Genomic DNA, 9,867 nt, shown 5'->3' with positions numbered 1-9,867 from the left:
CGCGCTAAACACACAATTTTTTTTAATTAAAATAAACCAGCCGTTCACTTAGCACGCGCTACGTGCGCTAAAGAGGCACTTTAAATTTTTAATTAAAATAAACCAGCCGTCACATGAGCACGCGCTGGCAAAAAAGCGCTCCACATCACCTTAAATTATAATCAATGAATTGCATTTAGAGACCCAGTCGGGAATCGAAGTCCGAGAATCGAATAACTGCACCGTTTAACCTAATAATTGGTAAATAAATTTATAATAAGGAACCGCTGTTTTCTTATTAAGGTTTATCACCTAATAAAACTTCACCCATTTTTAATAATTGATTAAAATCAACTCTTCATTAAATTAATTCCCCCTCACTGCACTTAATTCCCTTTTCTAATGAACCGTTTCGTGGGATGGATATGCGCGTCATTAGTGTTATTTTCCATGGTCTAGTCTTGGTTCTATCACAGATGTCGTATTGATATGTGTTGGATATGGTTTGGTTTTGGTTTCCTGTTTTAGTTACGGTTACGGGTACGGTATTCAGTTTTTTTCTTTTTCTTTTATTGCCTGATACGGGGTTCAGGGTGTTTGTTTGATGCATCGCATGAAGCTTTCGGTCGCATTTGTCTCGAGGTCATGTCAAATTTTTTCTAGGATGTGGTTTGCTTGGGGTTGGTAGGTCGGGTCACGTTTTGATTGGTAATTCTCTTATCCTTGGTTTTTTGTTTGTTGCTTTGCAGGCATTCTCCTTGATTGTCTGTGTTTGTGGTGTGTGTGTAACCATCTGAATGGCGCCTTCTCATGCTCCTCCCCCTATCCAGTACGTCCCACTAGTTAGTAGGGATTACTCGTCCCTACTTACTTTTGAGCCCCTCACGAAGGCCGGACTTGCTGCTTTTGTGGCCACTCCTTTTCCATTACTTCCAGAGGATCCGTCCGTATGTGATGAGTTCCTGGCCTCTTACAGCAAGAAGACAGGCGTAGTCCAAGGCATGTCTATGACATTGACGTCTCGCGGCTTAGGGAAGGCTCTGTCTTTACCCTTCAAAGGAGAACCTTTTGTGACCACTCGTCGGCTCTTCTCTAATGAAGAGATTCTCAAGCTGTTGCAGAAGCAGACAAGGGAAGTCCTTGATGTTAAAAAAGTGATCAACTCTTCAGGAGTTTCGTTTTCTATGATTACTGATCCCGTCTGGAAGACGATGTGCCAGTTCCTTCAGGACAGGTTCATGCCTGCCAAAACGCCATCCCACTATTTGTCCAAAGAGCTTTTCACAGCTTCCAGGATGGTGCTAAAAGGAGTTGCCATTGATTGGAGCACATACCTCCTTACTAAGATGGATCAACATTTTGTTAAAGTCACGAGGGGTAATGTTACCAATGTTACCTATGGATCATATTTGTCTGCCTTCTTGACCTATTCGGGTTTACAGAAGACTGTACCTCCACCTCCTCCATCAGATCCCGTACCTCCTCCTCCACCTTCAGAAGAGTCAGCACCTATTGACATTGAGGATGATGATTCTCCGCCTCCCCTGGTCATACAGCGCAAACGCTTGAAGAGGGTAGCGGACAAAGCCCCTGCTGTACTTCCCTCAGTGTCTATCCCTGCTACTTCTGGCAGTGAACTCCCTGGGTATCTCACTTGCAATAACCTGTTCAGAGCACATAGAGAAGGCTCCTTGGAGATCTCAGTTCCCTCCCTGAACAGTCTCGTTTCAGGAGATGCCATTCCTTTCCTCTGCAAGGATATTCAAAGTTCCATTGAGTTGTCAGTGACAGCCTGTGTTCAACAGCTGTACGCATCTTTCTATGAGGAGCTCATGCAGTCCAAAGACTAGTTGCATAAGGCAACATCTGAGTTAGCTTCTGCTAAGGATACCCTAGCAGATCTATTTAAGCAAATGGAATAGCAAACCCAACTGGTTGCCACTCAAAGTGATGAGATTGCTTTATTGAAGACCCAGTTATTCGAGGCTCAGTCACAGGTTACTAGCCTTTCAACAGAGAAGGAGAGGATGTCCAGTGACGCGAAAAAATTCCAAGTTCTCTTAGATGACAAGCTTTCAGCTTTACAGATGGCTAATGACACAGTGGCCAACCAAGCTTCCCAAATCCAGCAGTTGCAAGATCAGCTTGCAAAGTCCCGCTCTGTTCCTCCAAGCCCTCCTGTTCCATTAATTCCCTCTCTTTCACAGCAGGACTTGGCTGCCTTACAGAGACAGGCTACTTTGTGCCCTTTATTCCAAGACAAAGTGGAAAGGTTGCAGTCCAGAATGGACTTGTTATGGTCTACCTTTGAGCAATTTCAGGAATATGTCTTACCAGACCATTCTTTCTTTATCCACTACCACTTACAGAAGTTGGTCTTCTATATGAAGCTTTCCACGATGGATTTACCTTTTCCAGAGGATGGCTGGAGTGGGGCTTGGTCTGCTGAGTTGTTGACAGAGGTCGTCAGAATGCTCTTTGAAGATTCTGTCACGCCAGACACCATGTTAATGTCATACATGTATCTCCGAGGAGATTTGTTAATTCCAGATGAGGTAGATATGGCATGGTATGTGGGGGATGTGGTTTTACAGGCTGTTCTATATGTCAATCATTTGGAGTTGCGCATAGCTTATATGTTTCAGAGTTATTCCTCCAAAGTGGCTGATTGTCAGGATAATTCGTGGCATCCCATGATTGAGTCAGTGGTCCTAAATCAAAGACAAAATACAGCTCCTACCTTTGTACAGAGTACTAACCAACTGAGGATGGATCTCTTAACCTATCTTTCCAAACATAATCCATTTGATGCTACCTTCTTTGATGCCTATCATAGACGATCTATCTTGGGACCTTCTGTTCCTACCCTCCTTTATTACCAACAATTGGCTCACCGCTATGCTATATATTTTTCCCTTTGTCAAACTAATTCCACAGTAATTTTACCCCTTCTTTTCCAACCTTCCAATTTCCCTCAAATTCCTATTTTCACTTACTGTTCCTTTATTGAGGATAGGGTATTATCCCCTTCTCCACCCTGTCCTTCACCCCTCATAAATGTACCCTCCACATTTCCTATTTATCAGTTAACACCTTTCCTTAGTGATTCCTTACAAATTTCCGCCACTCCTTCTTTAACCTTTTCTTCCTTTTATGATTTTTCCTATCCTTCCCTACATCTACTTTCTCTTATTCCATTACCCTCTCCTAACACTTCCATATCTCAACCACCTCAGTTGGTTAGTGACTGTGACGGTTTTGATACTCAGATTTCCAGAAGAAGGGGATGGAGTTCGGATGATTGCCTTACAGGACCACAGATTAATTGGCCAGTTATTCTAGGGGAATGGACAGCTTCAAGTCAAGCTTATCAAAACTATGTTCATTTTGCCCAACAATATTCACAGTCTGCAGATCCCTCAGTGAGATTAACTGCTCACTTTGCTTGGTATCTGGCGTATATGCATAGGCACTCTCATACTGATTCAAAGCCTATTCCAAAGTTGTGCATGAATGTCAATGTTAGCATTGATTCTCAACAGCTGGAGATATTGTATTTTCATGCCCTCTATTTGCCTAGCAGATACTTGGTCCTATTGGAAAGGATGTGCTGTCTCCAATTTTTTCAAAATCCTCCTAAAAACTTTGTAGATGAATCCTTATCTATGGATCGATTCCGACAACATCAATCTTTTAAGAGGGATCATCTTCATTGATGCCTTTCCAATGTATGGTGCAAGTTTTTTAATGCCAAACTCTTCTTTTTGAAGAAGTCATTCAGATGGTTGTGTTGTGTATTAGTGTTTGTGTTGTGAGTTCATGTATGTCAAACGAACGTGGTGGTTTCCTATTGGATCTTGTGTACAAGCTATGTTTTGGAGATTTGTGGTGATGGGGTCGTGGTTGGAGAGTTGAAGCTGATGCTGAAGAAGAAGAAGCAAACTCTTATATCCTTTACAAATTTGTGGTGATTTTTAGTTTTGATAAGAGGTGTTAATGTGTAAAGAGTTTTCCTTTCTTTGTATTTTTATATCAGAAACAGGTTATAAGTTGGGGTCGTGGTGGATGGATTCTTTGTAAGAAGATATTGAAGATCACAGTGAAGCTTTTCAATGAACTTGTATTCCCTTTTTCCTGGGTCGCGAGGACGCTTCCTTATTAAGTGTGGGGATATGTTGAGTGTTGAAATGACTTGTTTTTTGGCTGATTTTTGTTGTTTTTGAGAGCTGAATGATTGATTTTATGGGATGATTGATTGATTTGGAAGTGGTTTGAGAGTGTTTTGGATGATATTGATTGTGTTTTGGAAAATCATGATGTTTGTTGATGGTTCTGTGATGTTCTGATAGGTTCTGAATGGTTCTGTATACCTTCTGTTTTGTTCTGTTTTGGTTTGTTTTGTTCTGATTGTCTTCTGTAAGGAGGGATAGAGTATTGATTGATGAAGAATGAGATATTGTGAAAGCTTAGTGAATGTTTTGTGAGAGTTTGAAATGGTTTGAGAGTAAGTTATGAGGTTTTGATAATCTTCTGTAACCTTCTGTAGGTCTTCTGTAGAGCTTCTGCTTCTGTTCTGTACTGTCTCTGTTCCGGTACTGTTCTGTAGACTGTTCTGTATGCTTCTGTAAGTGTTCTGTGGAATGTATGTGTGACTTTGGAAAAGTTTTCTATCCTTGGAAAGAGGTGAATATAAGTGCAAAAGAGCTGAAGGAAGTGGAAGAAGTAGCTGCTGAAGACTCAAGAGAAGACTAGAGTGAAGTGACAGTAGTGAGCTGTGAAGAGACACTGTAGTGGCTCTGGTGACCCTTCATATCAGACATACCTCTTGGGAGGGGTATCCACGACCTAAGAGTGATTATTGAGAGTAATTTTTGAGAGATTGTAGTGAGGATATGATGTATTATTGATAGAGTGAGAGAGAGAGAGTCAGAGATAGCCAATTCTACTGAAACAGAGTGATTGTATATGAGAGATTGAGAGAGAAGACTATGAAGATATTGAAGATGAATACTATGTGATGTATTTCCATTCAAAGATGGTGTATTTCTTTGCTTTCTTTGTTCCATTGATGGATTTTATGAAGATGTTGAAGAATATGGTTGATTCTATTAAAACCGTGGGAGATTTACATGATGCTGCATGAAGATTTGTTGTGCCTGGTGTTCTTTTCTTCATTGTGATCATATGAAACATGATAAACAAGCTTGTTGATGTTACAAGATAGATTTTCTTGCAAGAGAATTCCCTTTTCCTTGGTGTTCCTCTTGGGGCTCCACTTATGAACAAGCTACAGTTGCCTAATTGTTTAGCAAAGTGGTTAATCACTTTGCATGAGTATGATAATGAGATTAGAAGTAAGCCACCGAAGCTACATGGTATTGTGGAATGCCTTGTGGATTTCACGGAGCTGAAAGAGACTTTAGTTGGAGGAAGTGATATTGAGAAAATGTTTAAAATTGATACGACTAGGGAGGATAGGAAACGACCACTTACTCCGATTATGGCTATACTTCCATTTGAGAAGTGGGGCATTGACTTTGTGGGTCCTATTACCCCGTCATCTTCTACGCACAAGAGATATATCATAGTGGCAATTGACTATTTTACAAAGTGGTCATAAACACGAGCGACGAGGAAGGATGACGCAAAGGAGATTGTTAGTTTCCTACTAGAGCAAATTATATGCCTATTTGGTCCACCAAAAGAATTAGTATTGGATCACGGAACCCATTTTCTAAACAAGGTGATTAAAAGCTTAATTGACATGTGGTAAACTAAGCATAATAAGACAACTCCCTATTATAACCTATAGGTGAATGGGCAAATTGAAAGCGCTAACAAGCAGCTTGTGGGTATTCTATCGAAAATAGTGTCTGAAAATAAGGGGGACTGGGATAAGAAACTATACGTGGCGATGTGGGCATATAACATGACGTTTAAACTATCCACTAGCCACACCCCATTCAAGCTAGTCTATGGGAAGGAGTGTGTTTTGCCCTTAGAGATTGAGTTGTGGACTATAAGATTCGCAATCAATCAATCTTTGGGTAACAAGGATGCCCTCTTCGAGTGCTTTATGACTTAGTCTACTTGTATGAACTCAAATTGTAGAGTCAGTTGCAACAGGAAGTGGCTAAGCGTCGGATGAAGTAGCTGCATGATTTAAAAGCGAAGAAACATACCTTTAATAAGGGACAACTAGTTCTATGTTATGATGCACGTAGAGAATTGTTTTCAGGAAAACTTGAGCCCAAATGGGATGATCCCTACAAGATCATTAGAATAGGGAAAAATAAGTCCACGGTATTACTAGCTAATCTTGAGGGAGTGGAGTTTAAAAATAAGGTTAACTTAATAAGATTAAACCTTATTATCTCTAAATACACTAGCAAAATAAATACCTTGCATGTCAATACTAGATTGATCAGGAACCTACAAGAGACGAAAGAGGTTGATGGGGCGGTTCATTTCGTATGTAGAACACCCATACTTGGAGTAGATATATCATCAGGGGAAGCTTATCTGGTGGAGTAAAGGATATAAAGTGATTGAGTAAGAGGATGGATCATTCGTTTGGGAAATCAAAGTCTTTTGTCATCACTTCTTACGAATTTTAACAAGCATCACTCTTACATTCAACAAAGAAGGTGGGATGGAGCCTTCAGTATATCCTCTGAATATGCTTGACAATCATAATTACAAGTAGAGGTGACAATGGGAATCAGTTTGCGGACTTGCTAGCAAACTTTGCTTATGAAGAAGACCTTTTCTTCAACTATGGTCCTAGTTTGGATATCTCTATGGATGATGAGATAGGACCTGATCGATTATGGGGCCTTTTATCAAAACATGCCCTATATGGCAGGCGATGGTTAGTATGGGTGATGCAAAGAGCAGCCAAGACCATTTGCCCTTGTTATCTTGGACTCATAGGTTGGTCAGAAGAAATGTTATGCGTACACCTCTTGCTATTTATGTAAGTGGCATGGGTCACAATTTGATGTGTTTAGTTTAGGGCAAGATCCCTATTTTCTCCTTGGAATGGAGTAGTTCATCACATATCTGCAATGTTTCAAGGGGGAATATTTACAAGTTGTTTTGTTTTATTCCATTAGGCCAATAGGGACAATTTTTTTCGAGTTTAAATGCTTTATTTCTTTAGGACAAGAGGGCTAGTTTTGTAAGGGTGAACTATGATATTTCTTTAGGCCAAGAGGGCCATATGTTTGTTTAGTGCAAGTATGTTTAATGGTTTTTTGTTTTAGTAATTGCATCACATAGGTTAACAAAGTTACTGGAGAGAGCCTTTGCTGTGGAGGAGCTTCTTGTGGCCATTCCAAGTGGTTTCGTGTCCTTTCTGAGTCTTTTTCCCTTAAGCAGATAATGTTATATGTGTATATAGGGGTTAATTTCTTTTCGTTTGTTGGGACCGACAATCAAGAAGGAATGAAGTTCTAGGGTTTGGTGAAGTATATCTCGGGGAGGTTGGAGTAGTTGTCTACCTCCTATTAGGACATTGCCAGGTGATAAAGACCTGTGATAGAGGGTAGTCCTAGTAACCTTGTTCTGTAACCTACTAGGCGACCGCTCTAGGGAGTCCCTGCTAGTGTGAGGCACTTAGAGACGCTTGTCAAAATATCAAAGAAGAGAAACTTCTGAATCTATCTAAAAATAAAAAGTATAGAGATGTGTAAAAAGGTTCTAATCCCTCAATAAGGAAAAAAAAAAGGAAAATTTTCCTACAAGCAGTTGATTATCACATTGAGAAGCCTTGGTAGGTTCATGGGGACGAGTCAATGCCTTGTCTTCCTAGGGGTAGCAGCTAGCAAAAAAATAGAGAAGAAAAGGAAGGTTGGAGCGAAAATAAAAGTAAGCTTTAAAAAACGATTAAGTGTTGCCTCGTGAGAGCTTGGTAGGCTCTTGCATACCGATCAATCAAGACACCTGAGGCCCGATACCCTATTCTCCTTGGGTCATTCTAGACTCAACTCCCTCCTTTTTACACACCCGAGTATGAAAACCCTAAAAGGAAAATATGTTACCATACGAATATAATGACCAGGCTATAAGAGTCCTCAGCTAGTAGGGGGTCTTGGTCCAGTTGTCATAAGTTAGGTAGGTAGTTTAAATCACCACTAGGATGACCTTTTTGAAAGGCTTTTTAGCTTGTTCGTATTCAAGCAACTGGTTGCTCTAGATTTCTATCAGATTATGTTGGGCCTATCCCTTATGGATTTTCATGCGTTGATTTTGTCAGAGGGTAGGGTGAGAGGAGTAGTGATGTGTTTTGTTGTGGATTTTTGTATCAGCTCGATGCTCTTTATGATTATGCGTGTGCAGATCTATTCGTGGGATTCGTCGGGCTGATTTGCCCTATCCCGTGGTCACCAATGAGAGCTAGATTTTAGGAGCCAATTTTGAGCCATACTTGAAGCATTTAAGGCCATTTTTGGAGCAAAAAGTGCCCGAGAAGTGTCAAATACCAAATTTTCATGAAAAATCAAACGGCTGGTGGATGGTCAAACTGGAGTTTTTCTAGATGCATTTCGATGTTAGGAATCCAACACGTCTCAATTTGTCAATCGGAGGTCGTTTGACTCCTCATTTAATTCCCACAAGGTTTGGCATTATAAAGCAGCTACTGGATCCAAAAGCTGAAAAGTGCACGAGGAAGGCCAACTTGATAGATTTCGATGCCACAGAGTCACCTATCGTGAATCCAAGTCTATTTGCCCCCTCAAAATTGAAATATCCACTTGCATGACAATGTGAATACAAAAAGCTGAACCAGTTATTTTAAAAGCATTAACCTTAGGCTTAATAAGAAGCCCAAAACTAATCAAAAACTAACAAAAGGGGGGGGGATGCCCTCTCAAAATCTGATCGGTGCCTCTTCGATTCACATCCGTTGTGTGTGTGTGAGAGAGAGAGAGAGAGAGAGAGAGAGAGAGAGAGAGAGAGAGAGAGAGAGTGTGTGTGTGTGTGTGTGTGTGTGTGTGTGTGAGTGAGTGAGTGAGTGAGTGAGTGAGTGATTCTTGATTAGGGCGGTAGAGAGGGAGGAGATGACTGTGATTTTACTAATTTTTATGGAGAATTTCAAATTTTGATTTTCTAGTATTTCTCTCTCCTCTTTGCGGCTGTTCATATGCATCAATTCAAGAGACAAGGGGGAGGGTTGTGATGAAGAATCCGGAGCAAATGATGATGCTAGAATAATGGAGGACGTAGATTGGGCTGAGAGAGTGTGTCAGCGGCAAAGAAGAAGCGTCAACGGCCTCCCATCTATGAGATACGAGCCTCAGAATCTTGGTTTCTATGCGTAAGTGAGCGGTTCATTTGTTTTTTCGAAAAATAGTTGAAGAAATTGCTTAATTTTGTTTGTTTTTTATTTTCCATGTTGCATTCTCTCTAAAATATGAAAGAAAACCAAAAAATATGATGATATAATAAGTTTTCGCAAAACACGCAAAACCTGCAAGTTGCGGTTTTTATAAAAAATAATGGAATTTGGGGTTTTCGTTGAGTGTTTTGGGATCATATGGGATAGAAATTGATATGAAAATTATATTGAGTGCCCTTGATCAGTAAGAACTCATAATTTTGAAATATTCCATTTTTATGAAGAAATAAATATGAAAAATAGAAAAAATAAGAAAAAAAATAGTTTTTGCACCTAAAAATTTATGAAAAAATATACTTTATGTTCGTGAGCATATGCAAGGTTGGAGCATGAGGATCAAGCCTCACTCAGGCCTTGTTTTATGTTAAAGTATATTTTTATTGATTTTTATATGAAAATTTACATAAAAATGAACCTTATACCTACCTAATGCATGCAAAACCTAACGGGTAGGGGGAAGAGCATTTGTGAAAGTGGTTAGCTGCTGA

This window comes from Lygodium microphyllum, chromosome 4 (genome assembly GCF_053477565.2).
Source record: "Lygodium microphyllum isolate KBCC chromosome 4, Lygodium_microphyllum_v1.1.10, whole genome shotgun sequence".
Taxonomy (NCBI): Eukaryota; Viridiplantae; Streptophyta; class Polypodiopsida; order Schizaeales; family Lygodiaceae; genus Lygodium; species Lygodium microphyllum.
This window is presented reverse-complemented; position numbering follows the sequence as displayed.